A 20,743-nucleotide genomic window follows, 5' to 3' on the forward strand; every position below is an offset into this window, starting at 1 on the left:
TTTTGTGGCTCCTGATAGAACAGAAACATGGAGTTGATGGCCCAAGCGTGAAAACCTCATCAATCTTTGCACTTTATTTGTAAACCTAGAAAATCTATACCCCAGCTTCAGCCGCTTCTACCAGTGAAACTGTCGCCCGGGGAGTTGTCACTTCCTTTTTAGATGAGCACTGTCATGTGAGAATCAAATACACAGAGGTGAAAGGTGGGAACTGTAATGTGTACAGCGTTAATAGAGCCAGAACTTACCGGAATAATGCACTGGAAGGTGCCGGAAAGTGTAGAGAAGAATCCATGGTCCCAGCCTCTTGGTTCAATGTCCACAATATGATGGCTTTCTAATATTTTTCTTAGTATATAGTAACGCCCATTCAGAACGTTTTCCCTTTGATAAAGAACATAATTAAATATTTATTTCCAATTGAAAACTTATTCTCTATCCATAGGACAGGGAATAACAAGCTGAGCGATGAGGGTCCGACCACTGGGAGCCACATCCATCTAGAGAATTAAGGGAGATTGTACCTGGAATGAATGGAGTGCTGTGTGAGTGCTTAGTCAGTGATCCATTCATTCTCTATGGAGCTTCCGAATATCAGCTTGGTATCCCCGATCCTGTGCAGAGGGAATAACTTTATTGACTTGGGCATACCCCTTTATAGGGCATCTACCAGACCGTCCATTGTGCTGCACATGAGGCTGTCAGTTTGGGTTGTCAGATCCAGAAATTATTCCTTCCTCAGTGGCTCAATAATGATTACAGCATACAGTATTTTAGGGAGTAAGGGCACCCATCTTGCTGGGAGGCATGTTAAAGGGAACCATTCACCCCGTGGCCCCCGGCAGAAACTGACATACAGTGACATAAAGGTCAATATACTTACCACATCGCTCCCGGTCCCGTCCCGGATCCCGTTGTTGACACGGAGAAATCGCTGATTCTTCTTCTCGCGCCCATTATGGTAATGAGCGCCGCCGGGTCCGAAGTCTAGCCTTCTCCCCGCCTCAGACACTTGATTGCCGCCGGGTCCTCTTCCTCCTCGTCTTCTTTCTTCTCGCCGGATCCCGCGCAGGCGCCGTGACAGTCGTTTTCGGGGCATGCGCAGTTCACAATTGAAGCTGCTCCGCAGCTTCACTGTTTACTGCGCGTGCGCCGATTGTCTCGAACACGTATCCTGTTCACCGCGCAGGAGAGGTAATTCGTCAGAAGACTGAAGATGTCAATCAAGTTCCAGGAGGCGTGGATGGGCGGCGACGAGAAGAGGACCTCATGAATAAGTTGGACTCGTCCGTCGTTTCCTATGGACGTTGGACTCATCTCAGCTCATTACCATAATGGGCGGGAGAAGAAGAATTGGCGATTTCTCCGTGTCAACAACGGGATTCGGGACGGGACCAGGAGCGATGTGGTAAGTATATTGACCTTTATGTCACTGTATGTCAGTTTCTGCCGGGGGCCACGGGGTGAATGGTTCCCTTTAAAGGAGAAGTCCGTCTGCAGTGCAGACTGGGAGGTGCGGGAACATAATAAAGAATCTATACTTACCTATCCCTGTATTACCGTTCCTGGACCCACGCCAGCCTCCCCCAGCTCCCTCTCCTGCAATGTCAGGTCCTGGCTGATGGATTGCCGGCTCAGTCAGTTAGGGTTTGGGGTGAGACACCACTGCAGTCACTGACTGGCAGATCGAGCAATCCATCAGCTGGGTCGGGTACCCCCCCCAGTCATGACGTAGCAGAAAGCCAGAAGAAAATAAGTTCCAGACTAGACAGCTGGTGATGTGGAGCTGGGAGGGCACCGGTGGGTTTACATTTACATTCTTTATTATGTCACTGTAGTTTTTGATTTGTTGTCTTTAATTGTTGTTCTATATTAAGGAGTTATCATGGATAAAAAAATGCCCACTTTTGAAAGAGGTACTTCAGTGAAAATATTTTTCTTTCAAATAAACTGGTTTTAGAAAGTTATATAGATTTGTAAATTACTTCTATTTAAAAATCTCAAGTCTTCCTATACTTATTGGCTGCTGTGAGTCCTGCAGGAAGTGGTTTATTCTTGTCTGTCTAACACAGTGCTCTTTGCTGCCACCTCTTTCTGTGTCAGGAACTGTCCAGAGCAGGAGAGGTTTTCTATGGGGATTTGCGCCTGCAACAGCCTGAATACCACTTTAATCAAGGCTGATGGGTTGGGGAGAAGCCGTCGGGAACCACATCCATGACTTGTAGTTCAGAACACACTTTAGATGCCTAGACACCTTCAGTAATAATCGGCAGAAGGTTATCTTTCCTGGCCTCCCCTTACACGTGAACATTTGGAGCAGCTGAACGTTCACATGTTCTCTATTAGGAGGGATAAGCTGCGGCTAAACAGCTCTGGTGTAGGCTTAGCCCTTCAAGAACAAAAGAGTGCCGTGAGTACAATGATGGCTGTTGGTCCATTATTCTAGGTTAGGTGGACTGAGTGACCGTCACATTTAACCTATAGCGTGATCCTCTGGCTGCACATTGCACCACAGCTCTAGAGCCAACCATAAAGTAGATAGATGTACTTAGCTGCAGCCTGACATTGTTTTCACTTTGCAGAAATCAATGAAAACATACACAGTAGTAACTTATCCATTACAGTCTATGGGGAATAACACAATTTTGTGTCCCACAATAGTATGAATCCCACCACACAACAGTTATATGAAAAGGCCGTCACTGATCCGTCCTGCAGTCGGCCTCCTGCCTTTCCTGCTGTGACATCAATAATCTTCTTGTGTTTCCAGCCCCAGCGTACACGTCCTTGTCTTTAAGTCTTCTGTATTGATGGGGCAGAGCTGCTTTTGTTCCGAGTCCTTGTTATGTGTAAATGTGTGACTCTTCAGGCACCCTCCACAGTAAAGCGAGGACTTATTTTCTAACAGAAACCCCTTTAGCTGCTGTTTTTGGTGATGGCGTTGGATGAGCCCCCTCAGGTGATGCATCTGAATCTGCCTTTTCTGTCAGAATCTGATCCTGTATGTGTCAGGCCAACATCCATTCATATGGCAATTCTAGTAACACAAAAGCCTGGTCAGCAGAGACGTAGACAGACATCATAGGGCCCCACAGCCAAGCTCTGAACGCCCCCTCTCCGGAGAGCTTAATCTCCGCCAAAAGCCCTGATTCCTGGCAGCGGTGTACCCCCCTCTCTATTGAATTATCCGTGCATGCTTGGCTGTTCCAAGACTTGGGGGAGATGGGAGAAATAGCAGATTTACTTGGACACTAAGCCGCATCTAGCCGCCTTACATAGGAATAGTTCTCCATCTTGACTCTCAGAGAAGTTTCCAAATGCAGAAACAACAAGATGTGATCAGAACCAAGACTAGACAGGCCCTGTGATAAACCTGTCATGTATAAGACTAGAGAGGCACAATGATAAACCTTTCATGTATAAGACTAGACAGCCATTGTGATAAACCTGTCATGTATAAGACTAGACAGCTACTGTGATAAGCCTGTCATGTATAAGACTAGACAGGCAATGTGATAAACCTGTCATGTATAAGACTAGACAGGCACTGTGATAAACCACAGTGAGAAACCACAAGATGTGATCAGAACCAAGACTAGACAGCCACTGTGATAAACCTGTCATGTATAAGACTAGACAGGCAATGTGATAAACCTGTCATGTATAAGACTAGACAGCCACTGTGATAAACCTGTCATGTATAAGACTAGACAGGCACTGTGAGAAACCACAAGATGTGATCAGAACCAAGACTAGACAGCCACTGTGATAAACCTGTCATGTAAAGACTAGACAGGCAATGTGATAAACCTGTCATGTATAAGACTAGACAGGCAATGTGATAAACCTGTCATGTATAAGGGTCCTATTCCACTGGACGAGCAGGACCCGATCAACAACGTAAACGAGCGCCGATCTGCTAGATCGGCACTCGTTTACTGGGCCTATTCCACGGCCCCAAGTGTCCCCACTAGGGCTGCAGGGACATCGTTACCGATGTCCTTGCAGCCCTTGTTTCATACTTTACCTGTCTGGACTGCAGGTCTTCTTCTCCCGGTCCCGCGTGGCAGCAATGGCTTCGGAGCGGGGCTGTCTGAACTGACAGACCGCTCAGCCAATCACTGGCCGCGGTGGTTCCGGCCAGTGATTGGCCTAGTGGTCTGTCAGTTCAGACAGCCCCGCTCCGAAGCCGATGCTGCCGCGTGGGACCGGGAGAAGAAGACCTGCAGTCCAGACAGGTAAAGTATGGTTCTGCTGAAATCATCGGTCGCCGCCTTGCACTGCTATCCAACCGTAGCAATGCGCTGGTGGCGAACGACGATTCTAGGTCAGAACCTAAATGAATGATCAGCCGATGACACGATCATCGGCTGATCGTTCTCTCTATTCCACGGAGCGAAAATCGGCCGAATCAGGCCAAATGGGGCCGATTATCGTTCCTGTGGAATAGGCCCCTAAGACTAGACAGCCACTAGATGAAGCTATAACAGAACTGGAAGTTAGAACCACTATTAACCGACTGACCAACAATAAGACACCAGGACCAGATGGACTGTCCGCTGAATACTATAAGATCCTTAGTAAAGATATAGTACCCTCTCTCACCAGACTATTGAACAGTGTCTACCGAGGAGAATCCCACCCACCTGACTTCTTTGCCTCACGCACAATTCTCATCCCTAAACCCAACAGGGACCCAACACTGGTCACGTCCTACTGACCAATATCTTTGCTGAACCTGGATTATAAAATCCTCACAAAAATACTTGCAGATAGATTACAACAAGTCATTGGCCCGTTACTGTTACAACCACAGCTAGGGTTTCTTAAGCATAGACACTCCACCCGAGGTATCAGTCAGGCAGTAGCAGCCACTGTAGCAGCCCAACTTCCACACTCCCCCACCATGATGTTACTAGGACTCGACGCAAACAAGGTCTTCGGCCATTCCTAAACACAGTCCTGAGACCTAGATCATTTGGTAATCGCTTCCTGTCCTTCCTATCATCTCCTAACAATGCTCCCAAACTGTATTGGCCGTCAATGGATGTAACTCCTCCCCCATAGAGATCCACCGTGGTACCCGACAGGGATGCCTCCTATCCCCCTACTGTTCAATTTATCTATTGACCCCTTACTACGGCATCTTTATTCTAACATCCACTACACTGGAATTAGCATTGGGAATTCCCTTTTACAATTATCTGCTTTTGCAGATGACATTCTTTTGTTCATCTCAGATCCTCAAACCTCCCTGCCGGCTATCATGTTGGACCTGTCCGTCTATGGGCCTCTATCGGGCTTTACCATTAACACTAGCAAGTCCTCAGCCCTCCTCTTAAAAGGACATCGTCATCGTTGGTCGTTCGCTGCAAATTCGCAAATCGCTTTGTCTAAACAGTCTTTCAAAGATTCACCCTAGTCTGTGAGATGGCCTTAAGCGATCTTAAAGCGATTGTAATAACGATTTTTCGAACAATATATCTCTCCGCCTAAACGCTGAACGGCATAAAAACAAAATTGTTTCTCATTAAACGATCAATTGAGCAATTTATCGCTGCGTGTAAATGGACCATATGTAATGCAAACAAAGGAGGGGGGGCGCTACCTTTCTTCTCTAACACCAACTCCAATCAATAAACAGTGTCAAAAATGGTGGGGTGTTTTTTTTTTTCCTAAGCTGTTGATATTTTAACCCCATAAAAAATAAGAAAGAAAAAAATATCATACTCACCTGCCCCAATTCTTAGAAACTGCTGATCTGACACTCCAAGTCTCGCTAGCCATCACTAGTTCCTGGGGTGCATCAAACCCATTTAGCCAGTTACTGGATACAGCAGTAACTAGTCTCATCCAGAACAGTGGGAACCAGCAGCATCAGATCAGCAGCTTCAGGGAAGCAAGGCGAGTATTGGGTTTTTTTTATTGTTTTTTTTAATCACTTTCCACAGGCTGTAAAACCCTTCAGTTAGTATAACTCATTATGCAGTAAAACCTCGAGCCTTCACTGTGTGTACATGGAAAAAAAAACAAATATGGCTGCTGAAATGCTGTGAGGCAAATGTTTTCTTCTGTTTGAATACAGTCATATATGAAGGATGTTATGGTCTACAGGGAACTATTTTTCTACTCTGTAGAATTTTTTTCTTTCCACCTGAACCAGGGTCTATGTCACTTTATGCTGCCCTCAGATAGGGCAGCGTAAACCTGGTGACACATTCCCTTTAAGAACTTAAAGAGAAAACAGGTTTTACGCCAAAGCAATCCCTCTACATAAGGAGTAACAATACTCCACCTAGTGGTGACAAGCGGCCACTGCATATAAAGAATCCTTACTCTTACATTGAGTTTTATACTTTTTCTATGACTGTCCCACAATCCAGAATATATAATAATATAATATATAAATTCATTTGAATCAGGGTTTAATATAAAAAGCCTCACAACATTCACAAGCTCCTTGTGAAAGATAAGGCAAAGATTATATAGCGTATGGCCACACAATGCAGAAATGCTGCGTTATTACCGCTGGTACACTTTTGCAATGAATAGTTGAGATTTTGGAGATTGCATTCACTTTTCTGCTTTTTTCATATGCCCTCATACTCACCTAACCCCATTCCCACAAGAAGTTGGGCCTTTTCTCTGTTCATTCTATCAGTAGCCCAATCAGGGCCGGCTCCAGGTTTTTGCAGGCCCTCAGGTGACAAAGCCTCAGCGGGCCCCTCATCTATCTACTATGCACAATCACTAGAGACACCACTAACATACACGGACACACATTACTGACTGACTGACTGACACTAATGACTTCTCCCTCTTCCTCTCTTTCAGGCTGAGCTCCACACTGTGAGGTTAAGGACCTGTGGGTCATGTGATCATGTCTTCACCCGTTTCTCTCTCTGTGCAGGTCCTTTCTCCTGTTTCCTCAGCCAGCACTGCCATTGTTATTTAGTTATAATGACTAATGTACAGGAAGATCTGTATATACAGGGTTCAGTCTTGCTGCCAGAAAACTGAGATACTGTACCAGTAGATATATAGAGGAGAATGCGACACAGAAGCACCATATGGCAGCACAAGGAATACCTATGAGAACTATAGGGACTCTAGCAGCAGAACAGTCAATGTCAATGATACACCCTAAGCTCACACGTCATCGACTGGTCACTGTTGTTAAGGTTAAATTTAGATGTTGACCCCTCTCTATGGAGAAAAAGTCAAAAACCCAGGTACAGGATGGTTTTTAAATATATCTAGAGTTGTAACCTGCAGTATTACCAACTCGTCACTTATAAATCACGGACACAGATAAGACAATGTATCATGATTATAAGCCTGGATAAAATGGCCCAAGTTTTATTATGGTAATCACATTTTATAGACAGATAAAATATAGGGTGGTAACAAATGCTAATAAGGCATAGATGAGGCGGTGCTAGTGATTTAGATATTCAGTCATGCGCAATGGCATCTATATTAGTATTCATTATTATTATTCAAAAAGGTCAAAAAGGTTAGAACAATACATTCTTTGCAATGATACTTTCACATTATTCCCACTGTAACAGACAGTCAGCTTTCCTCTGAGAACGGCCTTGAACGCTGATAAAGATGTCTCTGAATGAAATAGTTCTTGAGACAAAACATTCTTTCTAGTGTCCATATCAGAAGTTTTCCAAGGTAAGAAATGTCCCAACTATACGTTAACCCTATCAGGGACTCTCTAATGTGCTGGAGCTTCTAAGAAAGAGGCCTATATATATGTAGTCATATAGGTACGGTGCAGGTAGGTAAAATCCCAATACCTGGCCTTATCAGTCCCCCATTTGACATCCGTGAAGCCTTGGACTGGAATCACTGTGGTTGGTACATAGCCAGAGGTTCCAAAGATACTGTCTGAGCCGCGGGTTGCTCAGGGGTCACATCTTCTCCATAGGGTGAACCCATCCTCCAAGTACTTGTCCAGCATTCAACCTCCAGAAATGTCCAGGCGACACAGATTCAAGAGAACCGATAAGAGAAAGAAACGTTAGTCACCTATATGATGGTAAACCTTCTTTTTGTTTGTCGAGGTTTTATATGACAGAGAATACACATAAAAAGTTTTACTGGCAAACAGATCAGTATTATGCATAAGACCACTTGGAAGAGACCCTGAAGGACTCCCATTAGTTTATGGGCATCACCATAGGATAGACAAAAACAGTACCATACGTTTTATTGATCGTTAAAGATGGCGGAACAAACACAGCAGATGTGGTAGGTAGATCTGCAATATCCGAAAGATAATACTAAACAATGGCTGAGTCTGTACAGTATACATCAATATACAGCTTAGTTACAACAAAACAAATAGAAGCCTATTATCAATACCAAAACCAACATATATATATATGACAAATACCTCTCCGGATTTTATCAAAATAACCAAACCTTATTGTCTTATCACTGCATATAACAGACGTGACTCTATCACAAGGACTTTACCACGTCGGCATCATGTGGGTATTGGAAAGTCACAACAACTAACTTTAAAAAGTTTCTGAAAAAGAAAAGTTTAGATGTGAGAAAATCTTATCTCATGGCAAAAGCAAAAATGAAAAGTTCATTGATACATAAACCCAAAATAGCATAACAGGTAAATGCAATAAAATCTCCACAATGTGACCTACTATGTAACCACTAGATTCACTTGTAATAACCACATAGTGAATTCACACTCATCAGTACCGGATTCTCAGAATTTCCACTTCTTTTTAGTCTTTTTTTACTTAATTTTGTACCTAGAAAACGTCTTTATGATCAGATCACACAGGTCTAATGACTGGTCACATAGTCACATCTCTTCCTGTACATAATCATATACTGTAATACATAGACCAATAATATGAAGTAACTGGGCGCTTATTACCGATATAATATTTGGATTGTCTCTTGTCTCACTGAGATCATCACATATTACACATAAAATAACCACCATAGAAATAAAAGCAAAGTATATACCATACATCATCTAAGGTTTCAAACTTTTTTTTTTTTTTAATATACCATATGATCCTTTTTGTAATGGTGTAATGGTTAATAACATTGGTATGGATCCTTAAACCTATCTTTTGACTGACAGGCCTCTTTACAGACACTTGGACTCTTGGCCTCAGTTATCTATAGGCCACTAGTATCACCTCAGACATTGGCTTTGTTCTCTCCCATAGTTTTGTCTGACCTGTAAAGAAGACACCAGTACAGACAAGGACATACCTATATGGACCACCTGTGGCAGGTGGATGACGTCCACTTACAGTCCCTGAAACAGGCAGGAAGATGACAGACTATGCAGACAGGCACTTTACGGTGTTACTTACAGTAGGTTATGACAGGTGTAGATAATACAGCCGTACACAACCCTCTCTGCTATATTTGTTGTCCCCTGGGCCGCCCAATGTGAGCATACTACACCACATTACACATGGCTTCCTTCTGCTGGTTTTGTCAGATAACTTACAGTGAGATACAAGGCGGTTGGCAAACACAGTTACTTACTGTCTGACGCCATCTTTACCCTGTACCTCCTCTCCATCCGCTGGTCTCACAGCTTGTTGCTGATTGTCTCTGGAAAAGACTTAAAAACAAACAGATCCACCTCTCCTCCTCCACCTGTACACTATGTACGGTTACCTCAGGAAGAGACTGGAAACATCTCCCCCTCCAATTGTACGCTTTGTACAGTTACCTTGGGAAGAGCACAGAAACCGCAGCATCACCAGCTTCATCCATCATCCATCACCCTTTTTGGCATCAGGGTTCGTCTGAGTGAACATTGCGTCAGCCGCTCTATGGCAGCTTTTCTTCTTCTTCTTTGAACAGTGTTTTTTTTTTTTTTTTTTTTTTCCTACAAGTGTTTTTGGTAAGTCCAGGGACCAAACAAATCTCTAATTTGTTACCTTCAACCATCTTACATGTCTCAGTGATTGTCCTCACCTCCAGCTTATGGCAGGAGCAGTTTCTGCAGTGGAACGTCACGCTGCATGGCGGTCACCATATATCCTTGCGTCTTGTGTCATCCATCTCTTAAAAGTCTGAGATAATCTAAAACTTTTAAACTTTCATTAATATTTGGGCTTTCAATTACATTTTCATCCTTCACAATGTAAAATATCAAACACAATAAGTTAAAAAGTTTGTACGGTGTTTAAAAAAAAAAAATTAAAAACAATTTAAAAACATCAAAATGGGCTACTCCCATTTCCATTTACCTCTATCCCCTCCCCCATTTGAATCTACATCAAGAGGCAACAGAGATGCTGGATTCAATGCACTTAGCACAAGATATATATATATATATTGGGGGGCATAAGGCGTGCACGATGGAGCCATGGATATGGGTTTGGCTTTACTAGGGATTATCAATATAGTTTGCTATAATCATCACAAAACTGTTAACCCTAAAAATAAAAATAATAAAAAAAAAATAATACATCTTACACTCGGCTAGTCCAATTTAACCTTCTTTTGCTATAAATCAAATAAAAGACACCTTAAAGATGAAATGTAAAACATACAGTATATAGAATAATTCTTTTTGTCAGAACCTTCAGCTTAATTTGTACCATTATTAGCTGAAATGAATCCATTCCTCCAGTAAGCGGCTCTTATCAGTAAGCAGAACGCTCTGTACCTCACTTCTAACCTTGAGCAGTGAGCAGTAAAATCATAGATTACAAGAGGGGAAAAAAAAAACTTCTTAGAAGTATCATACGTTGGGGACACACACAGAAAGAAAATCTGCTTACAATATATATTAGAATAGATATATCTACAAAAAAATTGTTTGTTTTTTTTTTAATAAAGTTACATAGAAATATATATTACAGTAGTAAGTTACTACAGGCTCTTATACCATTGGGTTCTTAATAAGTGCACAAAATTCTGCGTTTGATCTTTACCAATTATCACTTTTCTCTTGAGATTCCTAATAAACATGCTTTTTTCCTCTGACTCCTCCTGACACTTACGTATAACAATCTTATACAATAATAGGTCTACTAGACCCGACTCCTTCAAACAGTCTCATTGCTTTTCCTTTGAACAAACCTTTGTCTAACTTTCTTCACCATCAGGTTATAACATTCATTGATAAATGTGCAAAACAGTTGTTAGACTCTATCGGAGAGTCCTGTGCCCGCCCCCTCAGTGACACTAAGCAGTATGGGCGGGGGACAGAAATGCCAGGAGTTAAAATGGCCACCGGACTAGATAACCGGATATAGGGGTGTTGGCTTGGGCATTGTTTTGAGACGTCACAATTATAATACAGACGTGGATGATATGTGGGAGTGGTTGGCTCTCCTTCGCCATCTTTGAGGGCTGATTACAGAAAAGTGGCGTACATAACTAAATACATGTTTTATGATCGGGACAACAGAAAATGATCAACATTTTGTAACATGTAACATACTTCTAAAGGGGACATCAGCTTAGCAAAACTGGCTGAAATACAACAGTATATAATGTAGGAGAGGACATTACACTAACAGTTCTGATTCTTTTTTTTTTTTTTTTTTTTCCTAATGCTGCTTGCATGTGATCTGCAGCACTCAGAGCTAGTTGATGGCCTTGTACAAAACATAACAAATAACACACATTATGTGCCAAATAATTGTATGCTGCTTCACTACGCAGCCTTTATTAACCCCTTTTCAGCTCTCTCAGTACTGTATCTAGCAATGAGCTGGACTGTTCTCCTTGTCTGAGTACGTGGCATTGTACTTAGACACTTACATGGCACTGTACACTATTTGAATTTAGGCTGCCCACTTCAAAAAGGCATTGGTCTTACAATCAGGTCAGGGGCACTTTAAATCAAAGTAACTACTTCAACAGCTGACCAAGGGTCTATATGCCACCATTGGAGGTAGGTTGGCTTTTTGCAGGGTCTGGGGTTTGTATACAGATATAAACTGGGTACAATGGTGTAACATAATGATGTGGCTTGGGTCTGCCACACACACTACAATATTCTGTCTTATCTAGATTTTTGTTGGTCACCGGCACATGTCCACCCAGCTAGACCTGTGCTTCCCACCCATTATCCTGAATGTTTTCCTTCTGTCTGACCCTCTGGCTCTCATCTCTCTATCTACTCCACACCCTCCCCTCTTAGAACTCTAATCCTTGATTCCCCCTTAGGGATAGTACTTACATTAACCCCTAAGGTTCCTGGAAATTCCAAGGACCCATTTGCCCTGCATGTTACATGTAGGTCTGGTTACCTACCTACAAGGCAAAAATAAGTGTGCACAGGAGTGTAAGGGGTTTCCCAGGTGTTGGTCAGAGAGCCAGAGGCTGGTGGGGCTAAGGCATGTATCTGCCTTCATATCAAACCTCCTCAAGATCTGTTCTAGGTCTTGCACTGCATCTTCTCATGCCCATCGCTAACTATATCTTCCTTAGCTTCACTTCAGCTTCACATAAACTTCTTGTGGAGACTGGGGATCCCTTCTTTTAGAGAATAACTGTTTCATCCTTGCTCAGCTAATCCCTAGGTAGCGTATTGGGGACTAAAACCTAAACCTTAGGTCTTGGCAAGTACAGCCGCTATAGACCCAGACGCTTATAGTGACACACTATAGTGACGCTTTATAGCAGCCTACTGTCCCTCGTTGCTAATTCCTCCTAGGGGGCAAGGGGGTAAGTCACAGGTCTTCTGACCTGCTCTCTACCACAGTACAAGCACAAATAATGGGATCAATACAAGTATTGTTGCCGCTGCTCGAGACAGATATCACTTATCAGGAACCCGTTCACTCCAAAAGTTATGTGCCTGCTGTCTGTGACCTTGCAGCTGCTCTCGATGCCATGCTGTATTACAAGGGTTAAGCAATAATCACAGCCTCCCCGTAAGGACGCAGAAGTGATCATGTTCGGCAATCCCTTTCCTTAATTCAGCATAAATACAGCAACAGCTTATCTCAATCACACAACAGTTTGCGACGGCAATGCAGTACTTTAACCTTGTCCTATCCTGGGTTACAGAGTTCTTTGTCTAACAATTAGACTCAGCTTAACAAACATATAGAGAATGCAAGTGACATGAATCTAATTCGATCCGCTCCGCGGAGGCACAGATAGTGCGTAAGAAAGGGAAGTCTTTCTTACCTGGCCAGTTATATCTGTGCGTCCGATGACGGATAAATCACCACATCCCGTCAGTCTGCGTTCTGGTTTGCAAGAGGCTGAGTCCCTGCCATCGGGCGCCAAATGTTAAGGTTAAATTTAGATGTTGACCCCTCTCTATGGAGAAAAAGTCAAAAACCCAGGTACAGGATGGTTTTTAAATATATCTAGAGTTGTAACCTGCAGTATTACCAACTCGTCACTTATAAATCACGGACACAGATAAGATATTGTATCATGATTATAAGCCTGGATAAAATGGCCCAAGTTTTATTATGGTAATCACATTTTATAGTCAGATAAAATATAGGGTGTTAACAAATGCTAATAAGGCATAGATGAGGCGGTGCTAGTGATTTAGATATTCAGTCATGCGCAATGGCATCTATATTAGTATTCATTATTATTATTCAAAAAGGTCAAAAAGGTTAGAACAATACATTCTCTGCAATGATACTTTCACATTATTCCCACTGTAACAGACAGTCAACTTTCCTCCGAGAATGTCCTTGAACGCTGATAAAGATGTCTCTGAGGGAAATAGTTCTTTAGACAAAACATTCTTTCTAGTGTCCATATCAGAAGTTTTCCAAGGTAAGAAATGTCCCAACTATATGTTAACCCTATCAGGGACTCTCTAATGTGCTGGAGCTTCTAAGCAAGAGGCCTATATATATATGTGTAGTCATATAGGTACGGTGCAGATAGGTAAAATCCCAATACCTGGCCTTATCACTGTTTATGTTCCTAAGTGCAAGGCTTAAGAACTCCGTAATGAATAGTTACATGAGGTTTTGGGATATTTTAGCTATTTAGCAGGTGCCATATATGAGTATATAGTATTGCTATCTGTTCTTTGTAAAAGCAGCAATAGTCCTCCCTAGTGTACTCCATGGTAAAGAATGATATGGAAAAAAATTCTCGCAAGATATCAGCTTTTAAGCCTAAAGTGAGGAATTAACACTTCTGTAAAGGGGGGGGGGGGGGTTGATCATTGACTTTTATGGCCTAATGACTAGACGTGTCAGTAAGGTCAAATGGGTGGGAGGGATCTGAATGCCAGGACCCTTACTAAACCCAAGAATAGGAGTACCCAGTCATTGTTCCTGGCAGTCCCTGGAAACATGGCGATCAGTGGGGGGCCCAGTGTTCAGATCCCCACCAATATAACAGTAATTACCTGGGTACACAGAACATGGGACAAATCAGTACTGAATTTCTACGGAGACCCCACTAATCTGACATTAAAAGAGGTTATCCAGAATCAGAAAAAAACATACCGGCTTTCTTACAGAAACAGCCCCACTGTTGTCCTCCTGTTTGTGTGGTGTTTTGCAGCTTAGGTTCATTGACGTAAATAAAGCAAAGTTGTAATACCGCACACAACCTGAGGACAGGGGTGGTGCTGTTAGAAAGAAAGCAGCCATGTTTTTCTAATCCTAGATAATCCCTTCAATGGTAAATTTAGCAGGTATGCATTAAGGGGTGAGCGGTGGAATCCGCGGGAACTTCTCAGCATGGATTCCGTAGTCTGAACACACCCTAAGTGGGCAGTCACACATTCCGTAAAACACAGAACCCAAGGATGGGTAAGCCGTGTAATGGAATATATCACTGTCTGGCGTCATTTATCAATATGATGCCGGGAGCGGGGAAAGTGAATCGTCCCAGCATTGTAAAGACACTGCCGCACGACACACTCGGACAAAAGATTCACCATGGATCTCATCACAGTTTTTTTTTCTTTAGGCCACAGCATGCCCCCCTTAACACTGCTACCCTAGGCACGGGGCCACAAAGTCAAATACTGCCCTGACTGTTCAACAATGCTTATTGTCTTCTGCAACGATAGAAACATTTCCATTCTCTAGATCACTAATAAACAAGTTAAAGGGAAACTATCAGCAGGTTAGACGAATCTAACCTGCTCATAGCCCCCTAGATGGCACAGGGCGCAGAGGAGGAAGGTATGTGTTTTACTTTTCCCCTCGGCACCGGTCTCTCCAGATCACTGTTAGGAGAAGTGCTGTGTCATTCGGCCCACCTCGGGCTGGATGATGCAGCAGTGCTCCTAACAGTGCACAGGAGCAGACTTTACCCCGACTCAGCGTCTCCGGTGCTTTAGGTGGCTATCAGCAGGTTAGATTCCGCCTGACCATAGAATGGAGCCTATGGGACAGGCAGAACTTGAAGCAGGAGCACTGGGGGGCCAGCGACTGAATTGGCGGCAAATCCGCCTGATTTCCGTAGTGTACAAGGGCCCTAATACACCAAATCAGGCAGATATCGCCCCATAAGCCATTGCTTGTTTTCAGCATCTGGTGAGGAAATCTGCAGGTATAGCATACAATGTACAGTGTGTTACAAAATGCAGCTTACCCTTAAGAAAACCTTGTTTGTATTGGGTCTGAGCCTTTACTTTCTTTTAATTTTTTATTATTTGATTTTTGTGATGCCATTCCATCCCTCAGTCCTATTTCTATTCTTCTTCCAAAGAATACATCTCTTTGCAACTCGGCTGATCTTTCTTGTTACAAGGCACTGAATGGGATTATGGCAGCGAAGCCTTTGATAGAGAAGTGACCCTTGGAGCTGTGGATTCATGTCTCACCTGCAGAACAAGTTTGACCTAGCTGAACTGATGGGGGAGAATGGTGTACAGTGTGGGGTGTGGAGACCCAAGCCGTACGTGGATTTATGACTGCTATTTACAGTCATTATCTGAGCTATTGTCAGTTGTTACCATTGTAAGAGGCAGCTGCCCGTGTCAGTCACGCTTGTCATCTGAACAATATACCTGATAAGTGTACAACAATGCTAATGTACACACATCCTCTGTACGTCATACCTGTATAATGGACACTTATAAATTGTTATAAATAACACTTTTTAGCCTCCTTATTAACACAGAAACTTGGTATACCATTAAACAGAACCTAAAAGAATCAGACACTGACTTGAAGGGAAAGCTACCTCCACAAGGTGGCATCAGAGAGACACTTTGCATAACTCTTCCCAGAATTGCCAGTGGAACCTGAACGGCCTGTAGTTTTGAGGGACAACAACTGTGTAATGAGGAGTAATTTCCCCTCTAGGAAGTTTATGGTTTGTCCAAACACTCGGAGACATTTATGAAGACCGGCGTACTTGTACTTAAAGTAGGCCCCGCCAGATTCACTAAGAGGCGCGCGCCTTTTAGTGAAACTGACCTGACCAGCGCCTGCTGTATGGTGGGCGCAGAAATCTACACCTGTTCCTGAGCAGGTGTACATTTCTGCCATGATTTACGCCTGCAAGCATGGTAAATCTGGCACGCGAAGTGGCCACACCTCTTCTCCGCCTTGCTGTGCCCCACCATTAGGCGAGCAGAAGTTACAGCAGGCGCTCGCCTTGGAGAAGGTAAGTATCTGTGGCCTCTCCATGGTGTTTGCCGCTGGCAGAGGTTTTATAAATCTCCCCCTCAGTGTGTCCAAGTCGGCTGTCATATCTTGTATATCTCATATCATAAACTGTACTGCACTCAGGGCCGTATTTACAGCCATACTTTCATCTGGCGGCTGCTGTACATACCAAGTGTCTTTAAGGTTTTCTGGAAACCAACCAGCCTATATTGTCACTTACCCTTCTTTCCCTGCACAAGCTTGCCCGACTGGTTTGGTGACAGGCCATAAAGGAGTCTGGCTCCTCTGAATATTTTCCTGACCTTCTTGCCTATAATTGTTCTGTCTTTTGGGCGATTTACAATGTTTGTACCATAGGGGATTTCTATAATGTCTCTACATGTCTTTCTATCACCCAGCTACAATCATACTTTGAGCGGAGCGCTCTGCAATGTTTAGACACACATACATTGACTAGTGTACTCAAATCACAGGGCCCCCAGGGTCTGGTGTCTATACTATATACCCATCTTCTTTCAGAGACCATAGCTGCCAGGCCTCTGCACGTATATGACAAGTGGGCACGATCTCTATGCACATTATATACCAATCCTACTTAACTCCTCTTAGACTTTTCCGTATGCATCGCCTTCCATCCTTGGAATATCTACTGTGTCTAGCAGCACATGATATGGTTGTGTCCTCCAATCCATGCCTTGAGTCTAGAGATATGATTGCTTGGACTAGTGGCGGAGGAACACTGGCAGCCCTACACCTGCATACTTGCCCAAGAAAATTTTCTAAGATATGGGATGTTTGGAACGATTCTCCCCAGACAGTAGAGTCAATGGAAACCCAAACCATCCAACAATTTAGTGCTGGTACCCAAATCACATTAAAAAAAAAAAAACTAAGATCACAGGAAGATCCAATTTGTGTGAATTTCATCATCACACCGCTATCTGTATTACAAAGTAAGACCACGCACAGAAATGAAGAGGAGATTTCATTTATTCAGCTGTGTTATCATGCAGGGCCGTACATACAGTACACACATATTGCATTGATACAAAAATGAGGAGAGGAAGGCAGATGTAACAACCTTGGCGAGATAGACACTGCAGCACAGGAGAACGTCAGCAGGGTGATCTCTGGCGTATAGTCATCATGTTACCACATGTGCATAGAAAGATCGGACGTACAACCTGCTGTAATCCGTACACAGATGACCTGGATGGTACATACATGTATAGTATATTGCTCTATTTCACAGATTTATGTACAGATCTATGTGGTATACAAGTCTGGGGTCACACCACGCGCCATCTGGTCACCGACCAGACTTGTATATCTGTGTTTTCTATATATACAACTGATGGCTTATAGTATATGTGATATATGAATGTGTACGTTTCCCTGGCTGTGTCTATACAGCACATCACAAGGCAACATATATACTGTATACAAGTTAATGCAGCTCCTAACAAGGATATGTGTGTGTCCATAAGCTAAGACTAGCTTGCTTTTGCCTATGATTTTTACTACTGTACAGCGGTTAGAAAATTGCATTATATCGCTTATGAAATATGCATAAATGCTTTTATGAATTTGCACAGCAAGGTTTAGCAATGGAAGGGGATCACTTATGTTCTCGCATATGCTTAAATACCCTCCTTTGGTATGGTCAGATTTTCCCCCAATACATAAAGGCCAATCCTGTGCCTGTATGAGAGACAAATGCTGGCTGGAGTTCAGCTCTGAAGGCTTCTTCAAATTAATGAAAGCTGCTAGACCTAGGACAGTGATCAGGGTCCAAAAAAGGGGAGATTCCCATGTAGGAGTAGTCAAAGATTTCCAATGAAGGGTCTTATATCTGTGGAGCCAGAGGACGGATAGGCGCACATTTTCTAAGCATGCCCACATCTCAGATGCCTCATAGCCACCGTAATACTGACAGCAGTCACAGGTAGGCCTGGCTGTTACGTAAATGTGTGAAGTAACTATGTCTTCATACAGGACTGTGCTTCTTCTCTGTGCGAGCCTCCTATACTCCCAGACAACTAATAGCACAGGCCGAGAGTCACAATTCCCAATACAATATACCAATAGGAGGCAACAGTTGTCCTGAAACATGTACCTATAAGGCGGCAGAAAAGCCTGGCGGCTAACATCCAAGTTTAGAGCACAGGCGTCAAACCTGTAGCCCTCCAGCTTTGGCAAAACTACAATTCCCATCATGCCTGAGTAGCAAACGCTAAATCCTTAGCTGCCCAGGCATGATGGGAATTGTAGTTTTGTCAAATCTGAAGGCCACAGGTTTAACACCATTAACCTAGAGACTGGTCCACATTTACCCATATAAATGAAAGTTACAAATACTTTAAGGATTCTGTGGGGTAGGGTAGGCCTAAGGAAAGTTTACAGACAGGAACAGACTTTCATAGATCACCAACCAAGGGTTAAAAATTGAACAAACCAATGTTAGGCAAATGCTAAAATCCAATTACAAAACCAGTAATTTGGGGGTCAAAAAACATACCAAAATAGATTATATAAGTTACATAGATACATTTAAACTACATGTGATCCGACAAACATTTTCCCATTGAAATAAATGGGGGAAAAGCTCGGTTTGAGAAATGTGAAACTGATGTTTTTTTGGATATTTTATATCTCAAAACGAAGCCCAAAAAACTGACCTAGATGTACAATTACAAATTTGCCAGAAACTTGTCTGACTTGAGTTTTGCCAAGTGTCAAAAGTTATTGATTGCAAGGGGTCTCACTGCTCAGGCCCGCTGTGATCAGGAGATATAGCTGGGGAGAGAGAGGCTTGCTAGTTCCGACAATGTAGCCTCATAGACTTGGGCTTGGTTCACACTGCCTTTTTGCAGTCTGTTTAACATATCGGTTTAATGAAAAAAACAATCTGTTTTTCAATTGACTTTCATTATATGAAAAAAAATCAAAACGGATCTTTTTTTTTTTTTCTAAGTATACACAAAAACATGGTTGATCGTGTTTGGTTTTTGTTTTAGCAGCATACACAAAGATCTGTTATGATCCTTTTTTTTTTTTTTTATAATGGAAGTTAATGGAAAAACAGATGCACGCAAATGCATCCATTTTTTCATTAAACCGATATGTTAAACGGACTGCAAAAACCACAGTGTGAACCCAGTCTTACATTATCAGAGCTAGCCATGCTCTCCCTTGGCTATTTCTCCTGATCACAGCGGGTCTAAACAGTTTTCCCCAACTCCAGTCCTCAGGAACCACCAACAGGTCAGGTTTTGAGGATTTCCTTAGTATTTGACAGGTGATATAATTACAGTCAGTGCGTCAGGTATTATCACAGGTGTTCTTTGTATGAGATATCCTTAAATCCTGACCTGTTGACCGGCAGTTGGGTAATGGTGCGTTTACACAGGCAGATTTATCTGACAGATTTTTTAAGCCAAAGCCAGGAACAGACTAAAAACAGGGAACAGGTCATAAAGGAAAGACTGAGGTTTAAACTCTTTTCAAATCCATTCCTGGCTTTGGCTTTCAGAATCTGTCAGATAAATCTGCCTGTGTAAACGCACCATGAGACTGGAATTGATGATTAACGAATCTAAAAAAGAGGCCGATACACCTTCTGCACCACCAAAGACTAGACAGTTTTAGTAACTCTAGGATGTAGCTTTATAGTCACTAGATTTCTGGAGATAGCATGTTGATCCAGGAATTTATTCTGATTGCCATAAATGGAACGAAGGAGGACCTATTCCCCTATTATCTGGGGTTTTTGTCTTTTTCTGGATCAACACTTTATTCAACTATGTAACTTTGTTGGGAGATGTGCCAATAGAAAAAAACTCTTTATATGTGAATACAGACATTATAAGCTGAAGTCTGTTTTGGTCTTTGGGATACGTCCTTCTTTAAATTCTCTATTTTTCTTTCAGGTAGCCGCACGAGTGCTTGATTTTCTAAGACGAGTTGTGTTTTTAAACTGCACCACTTTCAGGTACTGTATTGAAAAACTTTCTAAAAAATTTTTTTGTGGTGGGGTAGGAAAAAAAAAATTAATAATAGCTTTTCACAGCACATTATAAATTCAGTCGAAATGATTTGTTAGCTTTATGCTGTTATTTGTTCTGGAGAACAAGGAGATTGAACAAAAATAAATAGAATAAATAAAT

General features: G+C 42.6%; 1 long non-coding RNA gene across 3 annotated transcripts in view; it reads left to right on the forward strand.

The window, feature by feature from the left end:
* LOC138773017 (uncharacterized) overlaps positions 1-20,743 on the forward strand; it is a 48,292-nt gene that overhangs the window by 10,194 nt on the left and 17,355 nt on the right. For all 3 annotated transcript variants that reach the window (XR_011359865.1, XR_011359866.1, XR_011359867.1), the window contains exon 2: positions 20,507-20,568. This is a non-coding gene — a long non-coding RNA (uncharacterized lncRNA). The remainder of the gene's footprint in view (positions 1-20,506; positions 20,569-20,743) is intronic.

This window comes from Dendropsophus ebraccatus, chromosome 14, assembly GCF_027789765.1.
Source record: "Dendropsophus ebraccatus isolate aDenEbr1 chromosome 14, aDenEbr1.pat, whole genome shotgun sequence".
Taxonomy (NCBI): domain Eukaryota; kingdom Metazoa; phylum Chordata; class Amphibia; order Anura; family Hylidae; genus Dendropsophus; species Dendropsophus ebraccatus.